Raw genomic sequence first — 17,534 nt, 5'->3', positions numbered from 1 at the left:
TATCACTTACAGTAAACAAACTGATCGACTGGTACAGAGGGAAGAGGACCCTGCCCTTGCGGGCTTGCATTCTACAGGAATGGGGAATCAGACAGTAGGTTGGTGTTGCAGTAGCTCTGGTGTTGTGGCAGCAAGCAAGGTCATGGAAGGCTGTAAGCTTGTTTGAAGAGATGGGTTTTCGGGTTCCGTCTGAAGGATCCAAATGTGGAGGCACAGAATTCCAGAGGATGGGGGATATTTGGGAGAAATCTTGGAGGCGATTGAGTAACTAAGTGTGGAGGAGAGAAGGAGGTCTTGGGAGGACCGGAGATTACGTAAGGGAATGTATCAGGAGATTAGTTCAGAGATGTACGTAGCAGGACTGTAGAGTCCGTAAGCCAAACCTCCGACTCCTCAATTTCCATGACACTGACTCCGACTCCACGACTCCGACTCCCTCATACATTGCTCACGTTTAAGTGATAAATTTACTGTAGCACATTCATCTCGGCTAAAAGTCTAGACCCTTGGATCAGGAGTAGGGCAAACATTTATAGGACATTTCATAACTTTTCCAACAAACTGCATTGAACTACTGTACCGAACTTATTATATATTTTAGGAGTCGGAGTTGGTCCATTTTATATCGACTCCACCAAAATGGGCTCCCGACTCCACAGCCCTGGTACGGAGGAGAAAGGTTATGGATGGCTTTGTAGGTCAGTGTTAGTAGTTTGAAATGGATACGCTGGGTAATTGGGAGCCAGTGAAGGGATTTGCAAAGGGGGGTAGCTGAGGAATAGCAAGGCGAGAGATGAACTAGTCGTGCAGCAGAGTTAAAGATGGACTGGAGGGGTGAGAGAGTGTTAGCAGGTAGGTCACAGAGGAGGATGTTGGTAGTCGAGGCGGGAGATGAGTGCATACACCAGCAGTTTAGTAGATTGAGGAAAGGACGGATTCTGAAAATATTTTTTGAGCTGGAGGTGACAGGAGGAGGCGAGAGCTTGATGTGTGGTTTGAAGGACAGGGCAGAGTCAAGGGTTACTCCGAGGCAGCGGATTGCAGATACAGGGGAAAGTGTGATGTGTGTGTGTTAGAAAGATCAGGCTTGGAGGAAAAATGAGAAGTTCAGATTTGTCCACATTGAGCTTGAGGAAGTGAGACGAGAAGGAGGATATGGCTGATAGACATGCTGGGATTCTGGACGGCAGAGGTGATATCTGGGCCAGAGAGGTAGATCTGGGTGTAATCTGCGTACAGATGGTACTGGAAGCCATGGGATTTTGAGCTGTCCCAGGCCAAGAGTATAGATTGAGAAGAGTAGGGGTCCTAGGACAGAGCCTTGAGGGACTCCAACAGAGAGGGGGCGGGATGAGGAGATAGTGTGGGAGATGCTAAATGTGCCAAAGGAAGAGCGGATCTGTAGTAGGAGGCAGTGGTCAACTGTATCGAAGGCAGAGGTCAGGTCAAGGAGTACAGAAAATTGTCTATTAGCTTTGGCTGTAAGTAAATCATTAGTAATTTTGGTAAGGGCAGATTCAGTGGAATGGTGGGGGCATAAGCCAGATTGTCGGTTATCGAACAGAGTTAGATGAGGCGTGAGAGGAAAGTTCAGCGTGAATGTGTTGCTCAAGGAGTTTAGAGACAAATGGGAGCAGCGATATGGGGTGTTAGCTGGACAAGGCGGTTGGGTCGATGGCTTTTTGAGGATGGGCGTGATTGTGGCATGTTTGAAGGCAGAGGAGAAGGTACCAGAAGTTAGTGATAGGTTGAAGAGATGGGTGAGGTTTGGGAGGTGGGATGGGGTCAAGTGGTGAAGTGTGATTTGGAGAGGAGACCATAAGGTCTCCTTCAGTGATGTTGGAAAGGGAGGTTATGGGGGGAGCGCAATGGTCGGAAAACATAGGGGTTGTGGTGGTTGGACAGTAAAGACTTGCCTTGTTTGGTCAATCTTGTTCTTTAAGTGTGTGGCAAACTCCTCAGCAGAGATGACGGAGGTCGGAGGGGGCAGTGGAGGGCGGAGGAGAGTTAAGTGTTGAATAACTGCTTGGGGTTGTAGGATAAGGAAGATATGAGGGCTGTGAAGTGGGCCTGTTTAACAGAGTTGAGGGCTGATTTGAATGTGTTTGTTTGAATGCAGTGAAGTCATCTTGCGAATGTGTTTTCTTCCAATGCCGCTCTGCAACCCTGGACCCTTGCTGAAGCTGTTTGGTGAGGTTGTTGTGCCATGGTTGCCTATTGACTTGTTGCGCTCTGCCATGCACAAAAGGGGTGACCGAGTAAATAGCTGATGTGAGAGTGGCCTTATAGAAGGCAGTGGCGCTTTCTGTCATGGAGTGAAGATATGGATGTCAGTGGTAGAATAGTCAGTGTGTGTCTAGATTGCAAGATTTCTGTGGGGGCGTGCTAGTTGCTGGACATGAGTGACAGTGGAGGACAGGGATGAGCATGTGAGTAGATGGTGGTCAAATAGGGGTAGGGGGGATGTTGAGAGGTTAGATAGGGAGCAGATTTGGGTGAAGATGAGGTCTAGTGTGTCTCTGTGTGGGTGGCTGAGGAGGACTATTGAGTAAGTCCAAAAGATGAAGTAAGCGACAGGAGTTTGGATGCTGCTGATTGGCGAGTGTCAGTGGGGATGTTGAAATCGCCCATGATTGTGGGAATGTCAGCAGAGAGACAGTAAAGAAGCCAGGTGGAGAATTGGTCAATAAAGGCAGTGGCAGGGCCTGGAGGTCTATATATGACAGCCACTTGAAGGTTGGAGAGAGAGTAGATGTGGACAGAGTGGACTTCAAAAGAAGGGAGTGTATAGGTGGGATTGGGTTAAAGGTGCACTTGGTGGAAAGGAGAAGACCCACTTCTCAACCATGTCTGTTACTAGGGCGAGGAGTGGGGGTGAAGTGGAGGCCACCGTAACAGTGCAGCAGGGGAGGCAGTTTCGGACGGTGTTAGCCATGTTTCAGTGATGCCCGGGAAGGAGAGATTATGAGAGGTAAAGAGGTTGTGAATAGCATGGAGCTTATTGCAAACAGCGGGCGTTCCAGAGTGCTCCAGAGAGAGGGAGCAGGGGCGTGGGTGTCCGGGGCACTGGTTTTACGTAGGAGAAGATGCGGTAGTTTGCAGTTGGTTGGAAGTGATAGGAGGGGGAATTGGTGGGAGGTGGTAGCTGTGGGGGTCCAGGATTGGGAGATATGTCGCTAGCAGTGAGGAGAAGCAGAGAGCAGGTGGGAGAAGGAGTGTGTCCGTCTTGTTATATGTTTTGGTAGGCTAGATCTGAGGTTGAGGAGCAGGTCTGCAGATGAGGTCAGGTGGGGAGGTAAGAGGGAAGGAGAGATGATTTGGTTAGCGGGTGCTGGGGTTTGGGGATAGCGAAGGAGAGTAAGGATTAGTGGTGCAAAGACAGTAAGGTTATATGTAAGCATAATGAAGGTTTAAGCGTGAATGAGCGAGAAACTAAGTACAATTAGTAAATAGCTGCTCAAACCTTCTGGTCACGTCTGGCATATTTCTTTTAGACCCTTAAGAGCGACCCTTCAGAGCCAGACCTGGGTCTCTAGATTTATAAAGCTCTTAACAGCACATGGAGTGGAAACCGAAAAAGCTGACCGACACTTCCAAAACAAGAAATAGGTGTAAACAGGTGCTTACTAGGAGCAGCCATCTTCATATACAACTAACAAACAAAGCAGCACTCTGTAACGCTAAGTATGTGAACATGAAATATGAATAGCATTATATGCTGTAGAAAATAGAAATGAGAAATCTTAGCGCATAAATTGGCCAATTCATGTGTACCTGGTAGCTGCGATAAGGCGTTTCTCAAAATACCAGGACCCTATCAATGTGAATTCCTCTTAGAGGCATTCGTCTGCTTATGTGTGGGATAAGATCCTGCTGTAATTATCCCACACATAAGCAGACAGATGTCTCTAAGAGAGGAATTTACATTGATAGAGTCCTGGTATTTTGAGAAACGCCTTTTAGTGATGAGCGAGTATGTTTTGTTAACCCTTTCGCTGAGTATACTCGGGCGAGCACCGAGTATTTATAGCGTGCTCGGTGATATGTTTGATTCGCTCCCGTGTGCATAATTTGCGACTTTTTGACAGATTTGATACATGTGAAGAATGTCTGCTTCTTACACATTCCTCACATGTATTAAAGCTGTCAAACCGTCGCAAATCATGCACACGGGAGTGATTCAAACATATCACCGAGCACGCTATACTCGGTGCTCGTCCGAGCATACTCGGCGAAAGGGTTAACAGAACATACTCACTCATCACTAATGCCTTTGCATGTCATGTTCGCATACTTAGCGTTACAGAGTGCTTCTTTGCTAGTTGTATATGGAGATGGTTGCTCCTAGTAAGCACCTGTTCACACCTATTTCTTGTTTTGGAAGTGCTGGACAGTTTTTCCTGTTCCTATGTGTAAGCTTTGACTGAACACTCCGCTTCTATGCCACTGGCGATTTTAATTACAACAGGATCTTATTTTTCCCCTTCTCCCATGACAGCACCACCTGAGAGAGGGTATCCGCCCACCAAGGACAGGAACCTACTGAATAAATAGGCGGTACCTCTCTTCTGCATCAGTTTTGGTTCCTGTCCTTGATGGGAGCCTCGCCAGGTGGTACCTCACGTACCTGGACCGTGGATTCCGGGATCGGTGCGGCCTGGAGGCCGTGGAAGCAGCAGATGGCCCCTGTTCTCAGCCCATCTGGCTGCTGCCCGGGTCTGCGTGGGGGGGGGGGGGGCTGCCTTCCGGAGTCCTCCCCGCGTCTGCTGGGTCCTGCGGCCAGGTCTGCGCCTCACAATGGACTAGACTGAGCGCGCCGGCCGGCAGGTCTTCCGGGTCTGCGCACTTGGGGGTCACGTCGCACCCTGTGACGGAGCGCGCCGGAAGTCGGGGCTGCGCGGGGTGGTGATGTGCCCTATCACGGAGTGCGCCAGAAGCCGGGTCTGCGCATGCGCGGGTGGGAGGCCGACATCCCGCTGCAAGCCCGCCGGGTGCCGCTGGGCTGCGCACGCGCAGAAGGAGGAGAATCTGCGGTGTAGCGCACCAGCTGGCCAAGTTTTAAAAAAGAAAAGAGAATGAGCACGCTGCCGGAAGGGGAGGAGCCTAAAGGAGGTGGAGCCCTACTGCTTTTTAAGGATGGGGAGCAATCAAGATGGCGGTGTCTGCATCCCTGCCATAATGAATGAGGAGCCGCAGTCACCTGGGCAGCAGCTGTCACCACTGCAGGAGGTACAGCAGCAGCCACAGCAGCCAAAGCAGCGCAAGCAGCTTAAGCAACTGGAACATCGAGAATCTTCCCATCACCAAAGCCACAGCAGTGGAGGGCATACGAGTTCCGGCAGAACCGGTCAGAAAAGATCTCGTCAGTCCACCTCCGCCAGATGGGAGCCCTCATGTGAACGGCAACCACCGCCTCCGGTACCCTAGTCTGAACGGCAGTGTGGTGAGTGATCTTCGTGAAAGCTCACCTTGAATAATGTGCTCTTCTCTGTTTTCCTCTCTTTTTCTCCTTTCAATTCTTGGGGTGTTAGGAGCCAAAGAAGTGTAGTTCTAAGAGTAAAAACAAGAAGTGTGCTTTATGTCAAATCAGTCTTCCCACCTCCGACGTCAAAAACCTGTGTGCAGACTGTATTTAGAAAACCATAGTGGAAGAGTCCCCCAGGTTTTCTATGGAATTAAAGAATCTGATCCAGACAGAAGTCAGGGATTCTTTAAAAAGCTTAACCTCACGCAGGAAGAAGAAGCAAAAACTAGTTTCCTCAGAATCAGAGGAATTGGTAGAGTCCCGTTTTACAAGAGAACTGCCTTCCTCCTCTAATCTCTCCTCATCATCATCGGAAACTTCGGATGATGATGATGATGGGGGGGGGGGCAAGCCTTGATTTTCGGTAGATAATACTGAGAGACTAGTTAAAGCCGTCAGAGTGACTATGGGTATTACTGATACCAAAGTTCCCAGAACAGTCCAGGATGTTATGTTCGGGGGCTTGGACCAGAGGAAGAGACGCACATTCCCGGTTAATGAGAGGATCAGATCGCTTATAGAAAGGGAATGGAAAAAACCGGAGTAGAAGGGTCAGCTGCCTTCCTCCTCTAAGCGGAGATGCCCCTTTGAGGAAGAGGATGCGGCTAAATGGGACAAAACCCCTAAGATTGATGTGGCCATTGCAAAGTCCTCAAAAAGATCCACTCTGTCCTTTGAGGATTTAGGGGCCTTGAAAGACCCGCTTGATAAAAAAGCAGAATCTTTCCTTAAACAAGCCTGGGAGTCGTCAGCAGGGGCCCTTAAACCGGCAGTGGCAGCCACCTGCACCGCTAGATCTATGATGATCTGGCTTCAACAGTTGGAAGACCAGATTAGGGGGAATGTCTCGAGGGAGAAGATTTTGTCGGACCTTCCTCTTTTGCAGGGGGCGGCTGCATTCCTTGCAGATGCATCGGCAGATTCAGTGAGGCTGGCTGCCCGGTCTGCAAATCTCTCTAATGCAGCTCGTAGGGCATTATAGCTCAAGAGCTGGCCAGGGGATGTGCAATCAAAGACTAAACTATGCTCAATCCCTTGTGAGGGGGACTTCCTGTTCGGCAAAGGTCTAGATGACATCCTGGATAAGGCCGCAGACAAAAAACATGGGTTTCCCACTGTGTCTAGTTCCCAGTTTAAAAGCTCCTTTCGGAAGAGGAAGTACAGTCGCAGTAAATCTCCCAGAGACCAAGGTTGCTGGAAAGACAGGAAGCCGTATAACAGAGGCTTCATGTTCGGGGGTCCCTCCTCCGAGAATAAGAAGGCCCCTAAGTGACAGTTCCCCCCAGGTGGGAGGAAGGTTGTCCCACTTCCTGCCCGCCTGGGAGAAAATTTCATCCAATTCTTGGATCTTAGGGATAATCAGGAGGGGGCTCACATTGGAGTTCAAGAGCAGGCCCAGGAACACCATCAAAATTTCAGCCCCCAGGGGTCTAGCGGAGCAGATAGCCTTACAGCAGGAAGTTCTCTCTCTGCTCGTGAAGGGGGTTCTGGTGGAAACACCTGCACCCGAGCAAGGAAGGGGATTCTATTCAACTCTCTTCCTAATAAAGAAGCCGGACGGCTCCTTCAGGACCATTGCCAACTTGAAGAAGCTGAACAACCATTTAATCTACAGGCCGTTCAAAATGGAAACAATAAAGTCGGCCATAAGGATGCTATTTCCAGACTGTTATATGTGCGTCCTCGATCTGAAGGACGCCTACTACCACGTCCCGATCTTGGCAGATCATCAACAGTTTCTGAGGGTGGCTGTACAGTTCGGCAAGCACGTAAGGCATTTTCAGTTCGCAGCTCTTCCCTTTGGCATTTCCATGGCACCGAGAGTCTTCACAAAAATTATCCTGGAGGTCACAGCACATTTGAGGGAAAGAGATATTCTGGTCATCCCTTATCTGGACGACTTCTTAGTAGTGGGCAGATCAAAACAACTCTGTGCTCTAGCCCTGTCGGATGTCATGGCCAGTCTAAAACGCCTGGGTTGGCTGTTAAATTTAGAGAAGTCAAGGCTGGAACCAAAGCGGGTCCAGTCTTTCCTGGGTCTCATTCTGGACTCAGAAAAACAAACCTGTCTTCTACCAGAGGAAAAGAAGCTGAAGATCGGATCCCTAATATCTCGGGTCATCAGCAATCCGACCATGACCCTGAGGAATGCAATGTCTCTGTTGGGTACAATGACATCTTGCATCCCGGCGGTTCAGTGGGCCCAGTACCATTCCAGATGTCTTCAACAGGAGATCCTGGCAGTGGACTGGCGGCTCAAAGGTCACCTGAATGGGAAAATATCTCTTCCAGAGGTTGTAATCAACTCCCTGGACTGGTGGAGATCTCCAGTCAATCTATCTTTGGGGGTTCCTTGGACCTTCCAGGTGTCGGAAACAATTACAACGGACGCAAGTGCAGAAGGCTGGGGAGCTCACCTAAGAGATCGTTCTGTACAAGGCCTCTGGTCGGACAGCGGCACAAGTCTCTCTTCCAACGTGAAGGAGCTGTTGGCAGCCAAAAATGCTCTAATAAAGTTCAGTCCTGTTCTTCAAGGTCATCACATCCGGATAATGTCAGACAACAGATCGACAGTCGCCTACATCAATCATCAGGGGGGTACCAAGTCTCTCCCTCTGATGTTAGTAGCGGATCAGATCTTCAGGTTTGCCCAGAGTCAGCTGCTCACGCTCTCGGCGCTGCATATAAAAGGAGAAGAGAACGTAAAGGCCGATTTCCTGAGTCGTCACATCTTAAAACAAGGAGAGTGGGAATTGAATCCAGCCGTATTTCAGCAGATTGTGGGCAGATGGGGACAGCCCCAAATAGATCTGTTTGCAAACAGACACAATCGAAAGACCGAAATCTTTTGCTCCCTGAATCCAAAAGAGGGGGGATTTGCGGTGGACGCGCTGCAGATTCCTTGGAATTTTACTCTAGCCTATGCCTTTCCCCCTTTAATACTGATCCCTACTATCCTGAGGAAGATCCGAGAGGAAAGGGCGAGGGTTGTATTGATCGCCCCGTTCTGGCCCAAGAGACCATGGTTCACTTGGATGAAGAGAATGTCCCAAGCAGATCCATGGGTTCTTCCGGACATCCCGGATCTCCTCAGGCAGGGCCCAGTCTGTCATCCCCAAAGATCGGGCCTGCATTTGACGGCCTGGATTTTGAAAGGTCGCTATTGACACAAAGGGGGTTTTCTCCGGATCTGGTTACTACCCTACTGACAAGTAGAAAGCTGGTAACAACTAGGATCTATGGTAGAACCTGGGCTAAGTTCCTGTCTACCTCGAATCAGTCCGCCAAAGGGAGGATTCCTATTGAGGCCATACTAGAATTCCTCCAGAAGGGGTTAAGCATGGGACTAGCCACCAGTACTCTCAAGGTACAAGTATCAGCTCTGGGGGCATTATATAATTATGACTTGGCGGCGAATAGGTGGATCATTAGATTTATTAAAGCTTGTGATAGGTCCAGGCCTATTCCTACTCCAAGGATGCCTCCTTGGGACCTTAATTTGGTTCTGGAGGCAATAACCAAACCTCCCTTCGAGCCCTTAGAGGAAGTTTCAGAAAAAATTCTAACTTTAAAGACTGCCCTACTGGTAGCCCTGACATCAGCTCGTAGAGTCAGTGACTTACACGCACTATCTGTTAACCATCCATTCACTCAAGTATGTACGGATAGAGTAATCTTGAGACCAGACCCGGCCTATCTTCCGAAGGTAGCCTCCAAATTCCATAGGACACAAGTAATCACTCTCCCTTCCTTCTATCCTAATCCTAGGGATTCTGAGGAACATAAGCTTCACACCTTAGATGTTATGAGGGTGTTAGTCCAGTATTTGGAGGTGACAAAAGCCTGGAGGAAGAGTGACGCCTTATTTATATCCTTTCAGGGGGCTAGGAAAGGACTTAAGGTTACAAGAGGGACCATAGCTAGATGGGTCAGGGATACTATTACCTTAGCCTACTCTTCTAGCAATCTGCCGGTTCCAGAGAACCTGAAGGCCCACTCCACCAGAGCGGTAGCTGCTTCCTGGGCTGAGAAGGCGGATGTGCCCATCGACATCATATGTAAGGCGGCAACTTGGTCATCCCCTGCTACATTTTACAAACATTACTGTCTTGACCTTTCCTCTTCTATTGATCTGTCCTTTGGTAGGAAGGCGTTGCAAGCGGTGATCCCCCCCTCTGGTGTCTGATCTCTATAAATCTCTCAGGTGGTGCTGTCATGGGAGAAGGGGAAAAGATCCTAGTTACTTACCGGTAACGGGATTTTACAGAGCCCATGACAGCACCCTATTAATTCCATCCCCTTTATCACTATGGTGTGCACTTTTTAAGATGTTTATTACAAATGTTGAGGTGGCAGTTATGTATTAACCTGTTTTCGGAGGCCCTCTCATGCTCTGAAACAAAAACTGATGCGGAAGAGAGGTACCGCCTTTTTATTCAGTAGGTTCCCCATCCTTGGTGGGCGGATACCCTCTCTCAGGTGGTGCTGTCATGGGCTCTGTAAAATCCCGTTACCGGTAAGTAACTAGGATCTATCCCACACATAAGCAGATGGATGTCTCTTAGAAAGGAATTCACATTGATAGGGTCCTGGTATTTTGAGAAACGCCTTTTCGCGGCTACCAGGTACACATAAATTGGCCAATTTATGCGCTAAGATTTCTCATTTATTTCTATTTTTTACAGCAGTAATGCTATTCATATTTCATATTCACATACTTAGTGTTGCAGAGTGCTACCTTGTTAGTACATGGAGTTGGTCAGGTATGAGCATGAGGGGAGGAGTTGCAGGGAGACTGGTCACAAAAGCACGGGGTGGAGGGGGGGGATAATTAGGAGACAGAGGCTAAATGCATTCAGGAAATAGACAGATAGGCACTAGTGTGTATTGGGATCAAAGGATTGAGGTGATAAAATTTGCCGATGGGATCAAACATACCAGGGCACAGATACAATATGAAAAGACAGTCAGGAGATATGCAGGGTGATTTTGCAGATGGTATCAAACATACCTGTGGATGAAGCAAACAGATTGTCAGGTGAAGAGTGGTGATGACATTGAGGCATGTATAGGAGTTATATTTCTGGCATATTTCTGTTACACCCTTAAGAGCGACCCTTCAGAGCCAGACCACAGTCAACTAGACCTGGGTCTCTAGATTTATAACGCTCTTAACAGCACATGGAGAAGCAGGACTGCAATTGTGAGGGCAGCGACTCCCGGCTGACCGCCCTGCATGGGGTGATGATAAAAGGTATATTTTGCGCAATGCAGAGGGCGTGTGAAACTTCTATACGGCTTGCTAGACTACTGTAATAGTTCTGGCTGTAGTTTATATTGGGAAAACTTGTTGGTGGGTTCCCTTAAATGGATGTTGATTCATTTGCTGCTAAATGTTAGAAAAAAAAAAAAACTTTTCTCTGCTGCCATTATTACATCCTGTGTCCAGTTTTACATGAAAAATTTTGTGAAAGGTCCTCTTTAACCCCTTTACCACCTTGGACGTATCAGTGTGTCTGAGGCGGTATCCCTGCACTCCATGCGGGCTTCGGCGCTTACCCCGCATGTTAGTGGGCACATGACAGCTGATCTGATCAGCTGTCATGTACCACTAACAGCCGCAGGTGGAATCGCGATCCACCCGAGGCTGTTAACATGTGAAATGTTGCTGTCAATCATTGACGGTGTCATTCAACATTGCCGTATCGGAAGCGCGTCACTAGTCACGCCCGTGTCACATGAGTGGGGTCTCCAATGGGTTGGCATGACAACCCGGGGTCTGCAGGAGACCCCTGCGGTTGTCATTGCCAGGATGCTATGAGCGCCGCCCAGTGGTCGCTGCTCATAGCAACTGAGCATTTCTACTACACGCAGCAGGGCTGGATCCCTGCTATGTGTAGCACAGACGATCGGATGATTACGGCTTCTAGTCTCCCACAAAGACTATTGGAGCAAGTAAAAAAAAAAAAAATTTGCCTCCCCCCCCCCCCCCCCCTTTTGCTGCATTCAAAATAAAACAAAATATCTATCTATCAATATATAAAAATAATTAATCGGTTTGGTAAACGGCATAATGAGAAAAAAAATAAAAACCCCAGAATTAAGTGTTTTTTGGTCACCGCAATAACAGGCGATCAAAAGATGGTATCTACCCCAAAATGGTGTCATTAAAAACGTCAGCTCAGCGCACAAAAAGTAAGTCCTACCCCGACCCAGATCCCGAAAAATGGAGACTCTATGGGTCTCGGAAAATGGCGCTTTTTTTTGCAAACTTTGTATATTTTTTTATTCACCACTGAAATAGAAAATAACCTATACATGTTTGGTATCTATGAACTCATAATGACCTGGCAAATCATAATGTCAGGTCAATTTTAGCATTTAATGAACGTGATAAAAAAAAAAAAAACTATTGTGGAATTGCACTTTTTTTTTGCAATTTCACCGCACTTTGATTTTTTTTCTGCCATTTTCCAGTACACGATATGGTAAAACGAATGGTGTCATTCAAAAGTACAACTCGTCTTCCAAAAAATAAGCCCTCACACGGCCATATTGATCAAAAAATAAAAAAGTTATGGCTCTGGGAAGAAGGGGAGCAAAAAACGAAAACGCAGAGAACGGAAAAACCCAAGGTCGCGAAAAGGTTAAATGAGCTTGTCAATCTTTTGAGGACAATTTTTTTTTCTTAAATGCATTCAATTGTCGCTAAGAATCATTTTTGTAATTGGGTTGCATTTAAAAAATTTTCCCCTTACTCCTAATTCTCCAAACAAGCATTTCTGAGCGTCCACCACTGGGTGTCTCCCTTCTATCTAACTTTCTGTTCTCTGCCTCCTGTTAAGTCTAAGCAGCAGAGCCAAAGGATTACTGGAATTGGGGCTGGATCACTGGATACTTGTCATAAAATATAACGCAAACAATCTGTGACAATGGGTTTGCGTAAAGTAATCAAATCTATTCAAACGATAACCATATATATAAAAAGGTAGTAATTTAAGTTCACCGAACAGGCAATAAATGGCGTGGCCATACTAAGTGATGATATAGAACCAATTCACATGATAAGTATAACCACATAAGATGGAAACTCTGAATCAAATAATATATAAATCTTTATTATAAGGTTAAAAATACAATGAGTATACACAAAGGGGGGTGATGAACAGTAGGAGGAGATGTGCAAATAAACTAATACACATATGTTCCAAAGCTAATTCATATAAAGTGCATAGTGCAGATAATTATAAATGGTAATATCTAGAAAATTTACATGAATATGTACATCTGATAAGCACTGTGCTAAAGTTAGGCCACATGCCTGGGCTATGTCTCATGGTTTGACTTCAGTTTGCTGCATGTCATGGCTGCACAGGACTTCATGATTGGGCTTCAGTTTAACTTAGGTTAAGGCTTCATGTTTGTCCTCATTTTGTAGTTAGCACAGATGTTTTCACTATTCTCCGCCAGACCAGTATCAGTCTAACTACTCCATCCATAAGAGGGCACATGGTGTTAATAAAGCACATTATCTCTGTGTAGGCTGCTCCTCATTAATTGGCTTCTTCAGGTGGGTCTAGTCTGACAATTGAGATGTACCACTCAAAGTGAAGGTTTATCCTGAATTCAGATGGACTACTCTCTTAAATGTAAGTCTGAGTCTGGTCTCATGCCTTGGTGCCCCTCTGGCTTTGTGCTTTGTGCATCTAGCCTCGTGCATCCGGGCTTGTGCCTCTGGCCTCACGCTTCACACCTTGTGTCTCTAGCCTTGACTCCAGTTGGGTCTAGAGACACGAGGACTCTATTTCCGGCTTCCTATGCCTCATTCTTTGGAACTTGGCTTAGCCAAATGAGCAACTATGCTCGGATTGGGCTAGTATTTCTTCTGTTTCAGAACAGGAGTCTCAATTCAGCTACTGTCCATGTTCTGTCTAGTCAGAAGTATTCAGACTTGGCCCCTAATTGTTAAAGTCAGGTCGCTCTTTCATAGTTAGAGTTGACGGGAGACATATGTCTATCAAGTTCATCCTATAACATGACATACTACTGATCCAGGAGTAAAAAGAAAAAAAAATCCCATGAGGTAGATGCTCAGTTCCTCATGTTGATGGAAAAGATCCTTCCCGACTTCACATACGGCAATCGGACTAGTTACCTTGATCAACATCCTGTCAACAGATTCTAGTACCAGTAATCTGTAATATATTTATCAAGGAAGGTATCCAGGCCCTCCTTGTATTTTTCTTGTGAATGAACAGCACAGCATCATGTGGCATAGTTGCATACTCTCACTACTCTTACCCACAGTTTCAGGACTCTTACAGTAAAGAATCTGTAGTCAGAGCTCTTGCAGTAAAGAATCCATAGTCTTAGGGCTCTTACAGTTAAGAATTCATAGTCCCACTGTCCTCACAGTAGATAATTACTATCTGTGATTGGAAAAAACCTTCTTTCCTCTACATCTGGGATGCCAAACTCAAACACATAAAGGGTTAAAATGAAAAACTTGGACAAAGTCGCGGGTCAACCAATATACCGTATAATGGGCCCCACAAAGTCCTCCATACAGAATAATAGCCCTACGTAGTCCTCCATACAGAGTAATGGCCCCACAAAGTCCTCCATACAGAATAATGGCCCCACATAGTTCTCCATACAGAATAATGGGCCACACATAGTACTCCATACAGAATAGTGGCCCCACATAGTCATTCATACAGAATAATGGGCCACACATAGTACTCCATACAGTATTATGGGCCCCACATAGTTCTCCAAGCAGAAAAATGGCCCCAGAAAGTCCTGCATAAAGAATAATGGGCTCCACATAGTCCTCTATACAAAATAATGGGCCCCACAAAGTCATCCATACAGTATTATGGTCACCACATAGTTCTCCATGCAGAATAATGGCCTCACATAGTACTGTATACAGAATATGGATGTACAAATATCACTGAAAATATCTTGTGTTGTTCCCTCATTTATTTGCACATGGCAGTGGGATCACCTTTTGGGCCTTTATTTTCTACAGGCTTAGTGAGCTCAAGTTTGTTAGCTTGTCCTGGTTACCAAAAATATTTCAGTTTTTCTTTAATAAATTTGCAAAAATGTCTACATTTCTGTTTTTTTTCAGTGAAGATGGGGTGCAGAGTGTACTTTAATGAGAAAAAAAATGAACTTTTTAGAATTTACCAAATGGCTGCAATGAAACAAAGAGTGAAAAATTTAAAGGGGTCTGATTATTTTCCGTACCCACTGTATACAGTATGTATATGGCACAACTGGTTGTAAGAGAATTTATTTAGGCCACTTTCATCAATTCCAGAGTCTCCAAACTCCCTGTGTCATTAACCTCGGTATCACAAGAGTGATGATCCTCGCTTCAATATCAGGTTGTCTCATAATGAACCCAGCGTTGGTAATGGCAGTGGATGTTACCTGCCAGACTGCATATTTCCTTAATTTCCATAGCGTCCGGCCCCATACTTGAGGCCTAGAGATTTAAGGATTCAGAATAGACGTCCGTGAACTCCTGGGTGTGTAATGTATAAGCATCCCAATGCATTGTCCATTTATCCATATGCTAAAGATTATTAGTTTGGTCTTCTGGCAATCCAGGACCTCTGTCCTGCAGGACTCCTTGTTCTATGGTAAGCTGGTCTGTAACCAAGGTTTAGTCTGAGCCCAGGAGGACCGGTGAAGGAATAGTCCTGTGTTATTAAGCACATGCACTTTTCTTATGTCTGTCTGTAACAGTCTTCATTGCATTTGTGGCAGTGGCTATCACCATACTTTTATTGTGCAATAGGAGATGTTTAAGGTCTATTCCATGGCTGCTGTGTTTATAAGTATAATTCATCTAACAATCGATGCAGTTCATTATTGGTGTTGGTGAACAACAGGGGAGTGTCTCACTCTCTCCGTTTCTGCTGTATAATTTGTATACCACATTTATACTGAATATTTGGCATTATAGACATATACCAGGCACTCACTACAGTGATTTATCTTTGCAGATTTCTATAATTGTCTATATTTTCTTCTGATCTTACAGATCGTTTCTATAGCCTGGTTCTTGCCCGGGACTTTGGTCCTTTAGGGCTTCTGTGGCTATTTCTCTGGTACTACTCCTGATGTGCTGTCCGGAGGAACGTAGTGGAAAAAGGGAATTAGACCTACCGGTAATTAGGTTTCCAGGATTCCCTCAGGACAGCACTCTTATTTCCCCTCCCTTAGGTTTATCTTTAGGCTTGCACAAGATCAATCTTCCTGCAGATCTTTTATTCATCAAGTCGCCATGGCTCGAGATCTAGCTGGGACGATTAAAGTATTTTGAGTTTCTAATGGCTTGTATTTGAGTATCTTGAGTTTCTAATGGCTTGTATAGACCATTTGCATCCATCCTTCGGGGGCACTTTGAAAAACACTGGAGGTTGGAGGTTGGTAGAGGCCTTTTAACCTCTCTGTGATCCTATCCTGTCATAGGTCAAGGAAGAACTGCCTTCTGGTGTGTTGTCCTGAGGGACTCCTGGAAACCGAATTACCGGTATGTCTAATACCCTTTTTTCTATATAAGCCCTAGGTGTCCTGTTTGCTATAGATGACAACAACAAAGGCTATGCTACCACACAGCATTTCCACTGAGGACTTTCTCCAGCACATATTGCGACAAAGTAGTGGGGACGCCGCTTATTTTACCCTTTACATTGTAAAGGGTGAAATTCACACCTACATCAGCTGCATAATTTGGCATGCTGCAGATCTGAAGCGCATAGAGCTCTGGTCAATGTACACTGCCACTATATTTTGCAGCATGAGGTTTCTTAAAATCCCATGCACTATTCTGCTATAAACAAATATGCGGTGGAGAATCCGCTGTATTTTCGCACTGGGAATTTGGCCTACATTACATTGTTGCAGTCTGTTATCTATGACTCTGAATCTTGTGAGCAAGTGTACGCTGTATAGCTTAGCCGGCATTGACTGCTTTATACACTCCAGCTTAACTAGCAACATCATCTGTTGGAAAGGGGTTAAATCCATTATTCCCTGCATAGATGTAGGTTTTTTTGCAACCCCATTATTGTGGGGGCTTACTGCACTATTAGGTGGATAATTGTATAATAATGCAGTGTGCTGGAAGCTCGTTCTGTTGTCTGTTGCGGTCATCCAAAATATCCAGCTGTCGCTAACTGTACCCTCTGTGCTGTGAGGTGTGCCATAGAGGACACCACCTGGGACTACAAATGTTGTTACTCAGCTGTTCCTATCTTCTATAGCTATCTGCCTGATGGAAAAGTATTACATCCGCAGTGTTGCTGTTACGATAGTGCACTAATTGGAATCTGGATGATACTATAATAAATCACGTGAAACACAACCAAACTTTCTGGAGTGCGGTTCCTTTACTATGGCTTACAGAACTGAGCCTGGAGGAGCCATGGGACTGGCTAACAAAAAGTGGGCACCTAACCAGAATATCACTCTATTTCTGCCTAATCTACATTTTATGAATGTTTAAAATCTGTTTGCAGGGAAGTTTGAGCTGTGCATGAAGAAAAAGAAAAAAAAGCACTCTTTGATCATTACAAAGCAATATTAACCCATTACTGTGCAATGATAAATTATGTTACTGGTAGAGATGAGCGAACTTGTCGGAAAACGTTCACCAATCTCAAAGTCGGCACGAAAATAGCCAATGACACAAGCCCTTGTGTCAGGATGTTGTGGATGGTTCCTGTGCCCTGATTGGCTGCCAGAATCTCCACACATTAATTTAAGAAAATTTTTTTTAGAATAACAGTCCTTCACTCCTCTGATCTCTTCCCCCTCCTGCTCATCATACAGCACCACTATCCTAGCCAAAGTCCTAAAAAAAGCACTAGTGCAAACGTGATCATTTAGAGCACTTTGGCTGAATTTTGCTGATTTTGAGTAAAAACGCTCGGGTGGTACAAACATGAATCTGAATGTGCAATGTTCGTGCTGACTTTGAGATTGGCAAACG

This window comes from Phyllobates terribilis, unplaced genomic scaffold (genome assembly GCF_046119375.1).
Source record: "Phyllobates terribilis strain yellow unplaced genomic scaffold, ASM4611937v1 Scaffold_5__5_contigs__length_657084704, whole genome shotgun sequence".
Taxonomy (NCBI): Eukaryota; Metazoa; Chordata; class Amphibia; order Anura; family Dendrobatidae; genus Phyllobates; species Phyllobates terribilis.
This window is presented reverse-complemented; position numbering follows the sequence as displayed.